Genomic DNA, 13,202 nt, shown 5'->3' with positions numbered 1-13,202 from the left:
AGAATCCTGATCAGGATTATCCCCATGCATTCTGAATGGACAGTCCGTCCTTCAGGATGCATCAGAATGTCTTCAGTTCAGGACCGGAACGTTTTTTGGCCGGAGAAAATACCGCAGCATGCTGCACTTTTTGCTCCAGCCAAAAATCCTGAACACTTGCCGCAAGGCCGGATCTGGAATTAATGCCCATTTAAAGGCATTAATCCGGATCCGGCCTTAAGCTAAACGTCATTTCGGCGCATTGCCGGATCCGACGTTTATCTTTTTCTGAATGGTTACCATGGCTGCCAGGACGCTAAAGTCCTGGCAGCCATGGTAAAGTGTAGTGGGGAGCAGGGGAGCAGTATACTTACCGTCCGTGCGGCTCCCGGGTGGCGCTCCAGAGTGACGTCAGGGCGCCCCACGCGCATGGATGACGTGATCGCATGGCACGTCATCCATGCGCATGGGGCGCTCTGACGTCATTCTGGAGCGCCCCGGGAGCCGCACGGGCGGTAAGTATACTGCTCCCCCGCTCCCCACTACTACTATGGCAACTAGGACTTTAATAGCGTCCTGGCTGCCATAGTAACACTGAACGCATTTTGAAGACGGATCCATCTTCAAATGCTTTCAGTTCACTTGCGTTTTTCCGGATCCGGCGTGTAATTCCGGCAAATGGAGTACACGACGGATCCGGACAACGCAAGTGTGAAAGAGGCCTTAGATTGCCAATTGTGTTCTGTGAGGGGTATATATTCATCACAGAACACACTATTTACTATATACCAACACAGTGCTGCCACCTGCTGGTCTGTATTGGTATATACCACTGATGGGTATCACCTCAAGCAGGCTGAAATATAACAGCTTCCTCTGTCTCAGCTGTGGAACATTACTATGGGCGCAAGAGTGCACAGCTCCAGCTTCTGCACCGCTTAGATCCCATGGTCACATTTGACCACTTCACCTAAGGGGTTTGAAACAGCAGAAACCCGGCTTCTATGGTGCCCATTGCACATGCGAGTGGGCACCAAAGAGTCGACTTACCGCTGTACATGTACGGCGAAGGGCACCAAGGGGTATATTTTATTATAATTCTTCTAAAGAATAATAAAGAACAATGATTAGTCACAAAATATGAATTTATATTAATAATATTGATGACAACATGAATAAGGAATAGTTCATGTATTTTAGCTAACGTGTACTAGCAGCTTATCTACAAATGTATTTACATTTTTAAGCTTTGAATGAAAAATTAGTTCTAATAATAATTTTGCAATATTATCTTATTTTAATTTAACATATATATATATATATATATATATATAGATAGATAGATAATAATACATTTCAAATAAATATTAAAAAATATAAATGATAAGTAAAAAAGGAAAAACTGTCTTAATCAGACACCCAGTTAAGTAAACTCTTCTTGGCTACATTCCCGCATATTTCGGCATAGAAGAAAAAGTAGGTCTGAAAAAACAAAAATAAATCCCACATGATTTAAAAATGGCTGAGTGTGGGAGGAGCTGAAGAGAAACAGCTGTTGGGAGTTCAAGATTCTTTTATTTTCCAGCACAGTCATCATCGTCTTTACATAGACTACGTGAAGCTTAGACGATTCATTGTCTACAAACCAGAGGAAGTAGTAAAAACAAGCCACAACAAAAAGGTAATTTACTTATATATGTCACATACGTTACACAGACTCTGGAAAGATACAATGTTACGTCTTCACAATTTGTTTTAGAATTTAAGCTAATGACTTTCATGGCACTTTTATAGGAGTGGGTGTTTTCACAATGTACATTGTGAAATCCTTTGTAAAATGAAAAAAAATGAAATTTCTTTACAAAATTCACAAAAAAATATTAAGTTTTACGCTTAAAAGACTATTCTGTTTTGGAGAATTGCATTGCTAATAAAAAAAAAGAAAACGGTATACTTTAATTTATATAACTGTGGGATCTGACTGGCTCTGCTCTGGCTGTATACATAATTTATTTATTTTTATCATTAGCGTTGCATAACCTTTTTTAGCATTTAGGGTACTTTCACACTTGCGGCAGAGGATTCTGGCGACGGAACTGCCTGCCGGATCTGTCAAAACATATGAAAACTGATGCTATTTGTCAGACGGATCAGGATCCTGACCCGTATGACAAATGCATTGAAATGCCGAATCCGTCTCTCCGGTGTCATCCGGAAAAACGGATCCGGCATTTATTTTTTTCACGTTTTTTGTGGTCTAAGCATGCGCAGACTACAAAAATGGATCCGTTTTGCCAGAACACTTGGGGCCGGATCCGGCATTAATGCATTTCAATGGGAAAAAATGCAAGTGTTCCGGAATTTTGGACGGAGCTAAAACCGCAGCATGTTGCAGCATTATCTCTGTCCTGAAAAGTCAAAAGGACTGAACTGAAGACATCCTGATGCATCCTGAACAGATTGCTCTCTATTCAGAATGCATTAGGAATAAAACTGATCAGTTCTTTTCCGGTATTGAGCCCCTAGGATGGAACTCAATGCTGGAAAAGAATAACACTAGTGTGAACGTACCCTGTTTACTCTGAATTTTACAGATTTAATATCATGTTCATATCTTATTTTTCTTAGATTTCGACAGTAATGTCTTCTTAAATGTTTTAGTTTGGTTTCAGTTTTTAGCTTTAACTTTCATTTATTTTTTACCAGATCTTTTATTTTATTATTTTGTTATATTGATATTATTTTTTTTTATGTTTGATGATGTAACATAGTAACATAGTACATAAGGCCGAAAAAAGACATTTGTCCATCCAGTTCGGCCTGTCATCCTGCAAGTTGATCCAGAGGAAGGCAAAAAAAAAACTGTGAGGTAGAAGCCAATTTTCCCCACTTTAGGGGAATAAAAAATTCCTTCCCGACTCCAATCAGGCAATCGGAATAACTCCCTAGTAGCTATAGCCTGTAATATTATTACACTCCAGAAATACATCCAGGCCCCTCTTGAATTCCTTTATTGTACTCACCATCACCATCTCCTCAGGCAGAGAGTTCCATAGTCTCACTGCTCTTACCGTAAAGAATCCTTTTCTATGTTTGTGTACAAACCTTCTTTCCTCCAGACACAGAGGATGTCCCCTCGTCACAGTCACAGTCCTGGGAATGAATAGATGATGGGATAGATCTCTGTACTGACCCCTGATATATTTATACATATTAATTAGATCTCCTATCAGTCGTCGATTTTCTAAAGTGAATAACCCTAATTTTGATAATCTCTAAGGGTACTGTAGTTTCCCGATTCCAGGTATTACTTAAGGTTGCCCTCCTCTGGACCCTCTCCAGCTCTGCTATGTCTGCCTTGTTCACAGGAGCCCAGAACTGTACACAGTACTCCATGTGTGGTCTGACTAATGATTTGTAAAGTGGTAGGACTATGTTCTCAGCACGGACATCTATGCCCCTTTTGATGCAACCCATTATCTTATTGGCCTTGGTAGAAGCTGCCTGACACTGGTTTTTGCAGCTTAGTTTGCTGTTTTTTAAAATTCCTAGATCCTTTTCCATGTCAGTGTTACCCAGTGTTTTACCAGTTGGTATGTACGGGTGACTTGCATTATTCCTTCCCATGTGCATAACTTTACATTTGTCTGTGTTAAACCTCATCTGCCCAAGCCTCCAATCTATCCAGATCGCTCTGTAGTAGTATACTGTCCTCTTCAGTGTTAATTACTTTACACAGTTTAGTGTCATCTGCGAAAATTGATATTTTACTATGCAAGCCTTCTACAAGATCATTAATAAATATATTGAAGAGAATAGGGCCCAATACTGACCCCTGGGGTACTCCACTAGTGACAGTGACCCAATCTGAGTGTGTACCGTTAATAACCACCCTCTGTTTGCTATCACTGAGCCAGTTACTTACCCACTTACAGACGTTTTCTCCTAGTCCGAGCATTCTCATTTTATATACTAACCTTTTATGTGGTACAGTGTCAAATGCTTTGGAGAAGTCCAGATATATGGCATCCATTGATTCGCCGCTGTCAAGTCTAGAACTTACCTCCTCATAGAAACTGATTAAATTAGTTTGGCATGACCGATCCCTCATGAAGCCATGCTGATATACATGTGCTTCTATACTTTCAAACATCACTTTAAACATTTCTTTACACTGAAGCCAATGTCATCCTACAAGCAGATTAAGGTGTATTAGAAGAAGTGTTAGGCCCCTTTCACACGAGCGAGTTTTCCGTGCGGGTGCAATGCGTGACATGAACACATAGCACCCGCACTGAATTCTGACCTATTCATTTAAATTGGGTCTGTGTACATGAGCGTTTTTTTTTTTCATGCATCAGTTCTGCGTTGTGTGAAAAACGCAGCATGTTCTATAGTCTGCGTTTTTCACACAGCCCTGGCCTCATAGAAGTGAATAGAGCTTCAGTGAAAAACGCATTGCATCTGAAGGTAGGTGTGGATGCAATACGTTTTTCACTGATGGTTGCTAGGAGATGTTGTTTGTAAACCATCACGTGCGTATAAAAAACAAATCGCATTGCACCCATGTGGAAAAAAGTAAACAACTAAACGCAATAGCAGACAAAACTGACTGAACTTGCTTGCAAAATGGTGCGAGTTTCACTGAAGGCACCCTGAACACATCCGGACCTAATCCGTATCGTTCGTGTGAAAGAGGCCTTAGAGTTCAATTCTCATGTACAGGGAGTGCAGAATTATTAGGCAAGTTGTATTTTTGAGGATTAATTTTATTATTGAACAACAACCATGTTCTCAATGAACCCAAAAAACTCATTAATATCAAAGCTGAATATTTTTGGAAGTAGTTTTTAGTTTGTTTTTAGTTTTAGCTATTTTAGGGGGATATCTGTGTGTGCAGGTGACTATTACTGTGCATAATTATTAGGCAACTTAACAAAAAACTAATATATACCCATTTCAATTATTTATTTTTACCAGTGAAACCAATATAACATCTCAACATTCACAAATATACATTTCTGACATTCAAAAACAAAACAAAAACAAATCAGTGACCAATATAGCCACCTTTCTTTGCAAGGACACTCAAAAGCCTGCCATCCATGGATTCTGTCAGTGTTTTGATCTGTTCACCATCAACATTGCGTGCAGCAGCAACCACAGCCTCCCAGACACTGTTCAGAGAGGTGTACTGTTTTCCCTCCTTGTAAATCTCACATTTGATGATGGACCACAGGTTCTCAATGGGGTTTAGATCAGGTGAACAAGGAGGCCATGTCATTAGTTTTTCTTCTTTTATACCCTTTCTTGCCAGCCACGCTGTGGAGTACTTGGACGCGTGTGATGGAGCATTGTCCTGCATGAAAATCATGTTTTTCTTGAAGGATGCAGACTTCTTCCTGTACCACTGCTTGAAGAAGGTGTCTTCCAGAAACTGGCAGTAGGACTGGGAGTTGAGCTTGACTCCATCCTCAACCCGAAAAGGCCCCACAAGCTCATCTTTGATGATACCAGCCCAAACCAGTACTCCACCTCCACCTTGCTGGCATCTGAGTCGGACTGGAGCTCTCTGCCCTTTACCAATCCAGCCACGGGCCCATCCATCTGGCCCATCAAGACTCACTCTCATTTCATCAGTCCATAAAACCTTAGAAAAATCAGTCTTGAGATATTTCTTGGCCCAGTCTTGACGTTTCAGCTTGTGTGTCTTGTTCAGTGGTGGTCGTCTTTCAGCCTTTCTTACCTTGGCCACGTCTCTGAGTATTGCACACCTTGTGCTTTTGGGCACTCCAGTGATGTTGCAGCTCTGAAATATGGCCAAACTGGTGGCAAGTGGCATCTTGGCAGCTGCACGCTTGACTTTTCTTAGTTCATGGGCAGTTATTTTGCGCCTTGGTTTTTCCACACGCTTCTTGCGACCCTGTTGACTATTTTGAATGAAACGCTTGATTGTTCGATGATCACGCTTCAGAAGCTTTGCAATTTTAAGAGTGCTGCATCCCTCTGCAAGATATCTCACTATTTTTGACTTTTCTGAGCCTGTCAAGTCCTTCTTTTGACCCATTTTGCCAAAGGAAAGGAAGTTGCCTAATAATTATGCACACCTGATATAGGGTGTTGATGTCATTAGACCACACCCCTTCTCATTACAGAGATGCACATCACCTAATATGCTTAATTGGTAGTAGGCTTTCGAGCCTATACAGCTTGGAGTAAGACAACATGCATAAAGAGGATGATGTGGTCAAAATACTCATTTGCCTAATAATTCTGCACTCCCTGTATACGACACTGATTTAACTTTTTCATTATTAATAATCTCATGTTGCTATAGTGGCTTAAAGGCTTTTTTCAACCATATATAGTTATGACATACAGTATGCATAGCACGTCATCACTTTATGATGGGGGAGGGGGGGAGTAATTCTCAGGATCCCAGAGGTCAGACCAACACCAATATGCCATAACACAGGGATGCTCACCCTGCAGCCCTCCAGCTGTTGAAAAACTACAACTCCCAGCATGCCCTAATAGCTGTAGGCTGCCCAGGCATGCTGGGAGTTGTAGTTTTGAAACAGCTGGGGGGCCGCATCCCTGCCATAACAGATGGCAATACCTCTTTAAATGGTTGAATGTGCACCAGAACTCAGCTACAAATATCACAAACAAATTTAGATACATATCTGTTGGAGTTAAGTTAATGATTTATTCCAGAAAAGGGATGTTTTGGTAAAACACAGAAAAACTTTTGAAAACACAAAAATCCCAAGGCTTCAAGGCAATTTCCATCATGTGACATTTGGCCCAAGTAGACAGTGTGAGATATATAAACCACGTGCATGAAGTCTAGTGGTTAATTCCAGTAACTTAACCCCTTAAGGACCAGGCTCATTTTCACCTTAAGGACCAGGCCATTTTTTGCAAATCTGACCAGTGTCACTTTAAGTGCTCATAACTTTAAAATGCTTTGATTTACCCAGGCCGTTCTGAGATTGTTTTTTCGTCACATATTGTACTTCATGACACTGCTAAAATTGGGTCAAAAAAGTTAATTTTTTTGCATTAAAAAATACATTTTTTACCAAAAATTTTTGAAAAATTAGCAAATTTCAAAGTTTCAGTTTCTCTACTTCTGTAATACATAGTAATACCCCCAAAAATGGTGATGACTTTACATTCCCCATATGTCTACTTCATGTTTGTAGCATTTTGGGAATGATATTTTATTTTTTGGGGATGTTACAAGGCTTAGAAGTTTAGAAGCAAATTTTGAAATTTTTGAGAAATCTTCAAAATCCCACTTTTTATGGACCAGTTCAGGTTTGAAGTCATATTGTGAGGCTTAGATAATAGAAACCTCCCAAAAATGACCCCATTCTAGAAACTACACCCCTCAAGGTATTCAAAACTGTTTTTTCAAACTTTATTAACCCTTTAGGTCTTCCACAAGAGTTAATGGCAGATGGAGAAACAATTTTGAAATTTCAATTTTTTGGAAAATTTTCCAATATAATTAATTTTTTCCAGGAGTAAAACAAGGGTTAACTGCCAAACAACACTCAAAATGGGTTGCCCTGATTCTGTAGTTTGCAGAAACACCCCATATGTGGTCGTAAACTACTGTTTGGCCGAACGGGAGCACATAGAAGGAGGGGAACACCATATGGGTTTTGGAAGGCAGATTTTGCAGGACTGGTTTTGTTTATACCATGTCCCATTTGAAGCCCCCTGTTGCACCCCTAGAATAGAAATTTCAAAAAAGTGACTCCATCTAAGAAAGTACACCCCTCAAGGTATTCAAAACTGGGTTTACAAACTTTGTTAACCCTTTAGGTGTTCCACAAGAGTTAATGGCAGATGGAGAAACAATTTTGAAATTTCTATTTTTTGGAAAATTTTCCAATATAATCAATTTTTTCCAGGAGTAAAACAAGGGTTAACTGCCAAACAACACTCAAAATGGGTTGCCCTGATTCTGTAGTTTGCAAAAACACCCCATATGTGGTCGTAAACTACTGTTTGGCCGAACGGTAGCACATAGAAGGGAGGGGAACACCATATGGGTTTTGGAAGGCAGATTTTGCAGGACTGGTTTTGTTTATACCATGTCCCATTTGAAGCCCCCTGTTGCACCCCTAGAATAGAAATTTCAAAAAAGTGACTCCATCTAAGAAAGTACACCCCTCAAGGTATTCAAAACTGGGTTTACAAACTTTGTTAACCCTTTAGGTGTTCCACAAGAGTTAATGGCAGATGGAGAAACAATTTTGAAATTTCTATTTTTTGGAAAATTTTCCAATATAATCAATTTTTTCCAGGAGTAAAACAAGGGTTAACTGCCAAACAACACTCAAAATGGGTTGCCCTGATTCTGTCGTTTGCAGAAACACCCCATATGTGGTCGTAAACTACTGTTTGGCCGAACGGTAGCACATAGAAGGAGGGGAACACCATATGGGTTTTGGAAGGCAGATTTTGCAGGACTGGTTTTGTTTATACCATGTCCCATTTGAAGCCCCCTGTTGCACCCCTAGAATAGAAATTTCAAAAAAGTGACTCCATCTAAGAAAGTACACCCCTCAAGGTATTCAAAACTGGGTTTACAAACTTTGTTAACCCTTTAGGTGTTCCACAAGAGTTAATGGCAGATGGAGAAACAATTTTGAAATTTCTATTTTTTGGAAAATTTTCCAATATAATCAATTTTTTCCAGGAGTAAAACAAGGGTTAACTGCCAAACAACACTCAAAATGGGTTGCCCTGATTCTGTCGTTTGCAGAAACACCCCATATGTGGTCGTAAACTACTGTTTGGCCGAACGGTAGCACATAGAAGGAGGGGAACACCATATGGGTTTTGGAAGGCAGATTTTGCAGGACTGGTTTTGTTTATACCATGTCCCATTTGAAGCCCCCTGTTGCACCCCTAGAATAGAAATTTCAAAAAAGTGACTCCATCTAAGAAAGTACACCCCTCAAGGTATTCAAAACTGGGTTTACAAACTTTGTTAACCCTTTAGGTGTTCCACAAGAGTTAATGGCAGATGGAGAAACAATTTTGAAATTTCTATTTTTTGGAAAATTTTCCAATATAATCAATTTTTTCCAGGAGTAAAACAAGGGTTAACTGCCAAACAACACTCAAAATGGGTTGCCCTGATTCTGTCGTTTGCAGAAACACCCCATATGTGGTGGTAAACTACTATTTGGCTAAACGGCAGGACATAGAAGAAGGGGAACGTCATATGGTTTTTGGAAGGCAGATTTTGCTGGACTGGTTTATTTACACCATGTACCCTTTCAAGCCCCCTGATGCACCCCTAGAGTAGAAACTCCATAAAAGTGACCCCATCTAGGAAACTACGGGATAAGGTGGTTGTTGTTTTGGGACTATTTTTGGGGTAAATTTGATTTTTGGTTGCTCTATATTACTCTTTTTTGAGGCAATGTAACAAACAAATTAAATTCTAAAATAGTTTCTACATTCGCTATTTAGTTTTGTGGAACACCTAAAGGGTTAACATAGTTTGTAAAGTAACTTTTGAATACCTTGAGGGGTGTAGTTTCTTAGATGGGGTCACTTTTTTGGAGTTTCTAGTCTAGGCTACATCAGGGGGGGCTTCTAATGGGACATGGTGTAAAAAAAAAAAAATGTCCATCAAAATCTGCCTTCCAGAAACCGTATGGAGTTCCCTTCGTTCCATGCCCTGCCGTGCGGCTATATAGCCATTTACGACCACATATGGGGTGTTTCTGCAAACTACAGAATTGGGGCAATAAATGTTTAGTTTTGTTTGGCTGTTAACCCTTGCTTTATTACCGGCAAAATGGATTTAAATTGAAATTTTGCCCAAAAATAGGTATTTTGGCACCGTTTTTATTTTATATTTGTAACACCGTTCATCCGAGGCGTTTGGTAAAAAGTTATTTTTATAGCGACGACTTTTACGCACGCGACGATGCCCAATATGTATGGCTCTCAGACTTTAGAGACACTAAGCAGGCATCCTAAAACTGCAGCCCTCCAGATGTTGTAAAACTACAATTCCCACCATGCCCTGATGATGGCTGTAGGTTTGTCTGGGCATGCTGGGAGTTATAGTTTTACAACATCTGGAGGGCCGCAGTTTGAGGATGCCTGCACTATAATATTTTTTGGGGAAAGAAAAATTGTTTTCGTGTCTCCAAAGTCTGAGAGCCATAGTGTTTTATGTTCTCTAGTGAACTGTTGGGGATTATAAAAATTTAGTACTCCATGGAAGTGTGATACTCCCTGAAGCAATTGATAATGCAGAGGCCCGGATGATCGGGGCACGTGTCACATTGAGTAGTGGTGTCCTTCCGTATCCCCCTCTTGTGACACACTCTGCACTTTTTTTGGGTTCGTCCCTTCTTTCCAGTATGGGGGACCACACCTGGAAAGTGTTGGCCAGGGACGATCCGGGCGCCTCCAGTTCCCGAGGTACTCCGGCCTGCTTCTTTCCCGGTCCGAAAAGATCAGGTCCTTGAGGACTGCCTCATAGAATTGGAGGAATGTCCCTGTGCTGCCAGCGCTTCGGGATAGTACAAAAGAGTTGTACATGGCAACCTGCACCAAGTAGACCGCAACTTTTTTGTACCATGCCCGGGTTTTGCGCATGGCGTTATATGGCGTGAGGACTTGATCAGAGAGATCAACTCCTCCCATATACCGATTGTAGTCGACGATACAATCGGGCTTGAGGACCGTTGCCGCGGTACCTCGCACAGGGACTGGGGTGGTGCTGTTACCGTGGATTGTGGACAGCATAAGGACATCCCTCTTGTCCTTATACCTGACCAGCAACAGGTTTCCACTGGTAAGTGCACGGGTCTCACCCCTGGGGATAGGTACCTGGAGGGGGTAGGCAGGGAGGCCGCGTTGATTTTTCCGCACGGTCCCACAAGCGAACGTGGATCTGGCGGCAAGGGACCTGAACAAGGGAATGCTGGTATAAAAGTTATCCACGTACAAGTGGTAACCACTATCCAGCAGTGGGTACATAAGGTCCCACACGAGTTTCCCGCTAACACCCAGAGTGGGGGGACATTCTGGGGGTTGAATACGGGAATCTCGCCCCTCGTACACACGAAATTTGTAAGTGTACCCTGAGGTACTCTCACAAATTTTGTATAGCTTCACGCCATACCTCGCCCGCTTTGTGGGAATATATTGGCGGAAACTGAGTCTCCCCTTGAACGCAAGGAGAGACTCATCAACCGCGACCTCCCTTCCAGGTACGTAGGCCTGCTGAAATGTGGCCCCAAAGTGATCGATGACCGGCCGTATCTTATACAGCCGGTCATAGGCAGGATCACCTCGGGGTGGACATGCTGCATTATCGGAATAATGCAGACATTTCCGGATGGCCTCAAACCGGTGACGTATCATGACCATACTGTACAGTGGGGTCTGGTACAGGACGTCCCCACTCCAGTATTGCCTGACACTGGGTTTTTGGACTAGACCCATATGCAGCACGAGGCCCCAAAATGTCCTCATTTCGGCTGCACTGACCGGCGTCCAGCCACCGGGTCTAGCCAAAACTGAGCCTGGGTTTTGAGCGACGAACTGTTGGGCGTACAGATTCGTCTGCTCCACCATCAAATTCACCAGTGGGTTACTGAAAAAAAAACTAAAATAGTCAATTTCAGTAAACCCCACTGTGGGAATCTGGATTCCAGGATTGCCAGCGAAATCCGGAATCTCAGGCTCAAAGTCCACTGGGGGACACCAGCTAAGTTCATCGGCAGGGGGCTCCGGTGGACTTATTTGGTGGGCCGGGAAACCAGTACGAACCCCAGGGCGGCTCGTACTAGGGTGGGCCACAGGATCCCTAGCATGTGCGGCCCCTGGCTCCGCCTGGCGGCGTCTCCGCCGCCTTGGTGGCTCATCGTCATCCGTCATCGGTGGGGGGGCTGGTGGGGGGCTGGTGGGGGGGGGCAAGTGGCAGGGGGGGTCGGGGTTAGGGTTAGATGGATAGATGGAAGTTTGGAATAAAAGTACATTTTTTTTTTTTTTTTTCCTAACTTACTTTTCCCTTCTTTCCCTGCCTAACGGTGCCTCTCCCTCATTGACCCTAACCTACCTGGGTGGCGATGGGTGCAGGAGGGTGATGGATGCCGATTAGGGGGACACAGGAGCTGGTGCTGGACGATGCTGCACGGTCAGGGTGCTGGACAGGAAGAGGAGGGGAGAGAGGAGCGCAGGAAGTTTGAATCTCGCGCCTCTCTCCCCTGCACCAATCAGCACCCTGGACAGCAGTGTTCAGCACCAGGGCCAGCACCGCCTCCTCAAATCCTCGGACTGCGATTGGTGGTGTAAAATTACGCCACCGATCGCAGTCTTTTTCCGGTTCATCGGGTCACAGGACACCCGAATGGACCGGAAACGCAGAAAACCGCAGGTCTGAATTGACCTGCGGTTTTCTGCGATCACGGATACGGGGGGGTCCAATGACCCCCCCCCCCCTGCATTGTTACGGGAAGCCGGCTGAATGATTTCAGCCGAAATCCCGTTCCGATTAACCCCCGCGGCGCCGGAATTACATTTTTAAGTCAGGACGTACCGGTACGTCCTCGGTCCTTAAGGACTCGGGAAATAGGGCGTACCGGTACGTCCTCGGTCCTTAAGGGGTTAAAGACGATATCCACTTTTGACAATACTAGACTGTTTGAGGGAACCCTGATAATAAACAGATAACAGTATACCCACCAGCAATTCCCATGCAGTGCCACCAAAGGAGAAATAATTTATTAAAAAGTTCTTGCTGAAATGAATGGGCTGTCCATATATTGCATGGTCTTCCAGAGGGAAAGATACATTTTAAATGGAACTACCCTGTCAAGCTAGAATTCCCTAAAAGAATGTTTGAAATGTATTTTATCCAAGCAGACAGCCCCTTTAAACAAGGTATAATCTCTGCATTACATCAAATGCAGCTTTTGGAGATACCGTAGTTGCATTGCGGGAATTGTCAATGCATGGAATTCAATGCACTGAAACACTGCCAGGCAAAGTATACTGAACTGTATTTGCTGACCAGGTACAAGTGATTCCGACCTTTCATCTGAAAGTCGTATACAACAAAATAAAGTCAGCAGGAACGTGTCAACCTCAGCTTTTTAATGGTAGACTTCAGTTGGACATAAACCAGACCTCAGAAAGTACTTTAATGGGATGTGACAATATTGCAGAAAGAA

General features: G+C 42.7%; 1 protein-coding gene across 1 annotated transcript in view; it reads left to right on the top strand.

Moving 5' to 3' along the window:
- The first annotated feature begins 1,580 nt into the window (after positions 1 to 1,580).
- LOC122926525 (matrix metalloproteinase-21-like) overlaps positions 1,581 to 13,202 on the top strand; it is a 99,756-nt gene continuing 88,134 nt past the window's right edge. The window contains exon 1 of the mRNA XM_044277917.1: positions 1,581 to 1,660. The gene's annotated coding sequence lies outside the window, so the exon portion shown is untranslated. The remainder of the gene's footprint in view (positions 1,661 to 13,202) is intronic.

This window comes from Bufo gargarizans, chromosome 2 (assembly GCF_014858855.1).
Source record: "Bufo gargarizans isolate SCDJY-AF-19 chromosome 2, ASM1485885v1, whole genome shotgun sequence".
Lineage (NCBI taxonomy): Eukaryota > Metazoa > Chordata > Amphibia > Anura > Bufonidae > Bufo > Bufo gargarizans.
Note: the sequence above shows the minus strand (reverse complement) of the source record. Positions and strands in the feature narration are given on the sequence as shown.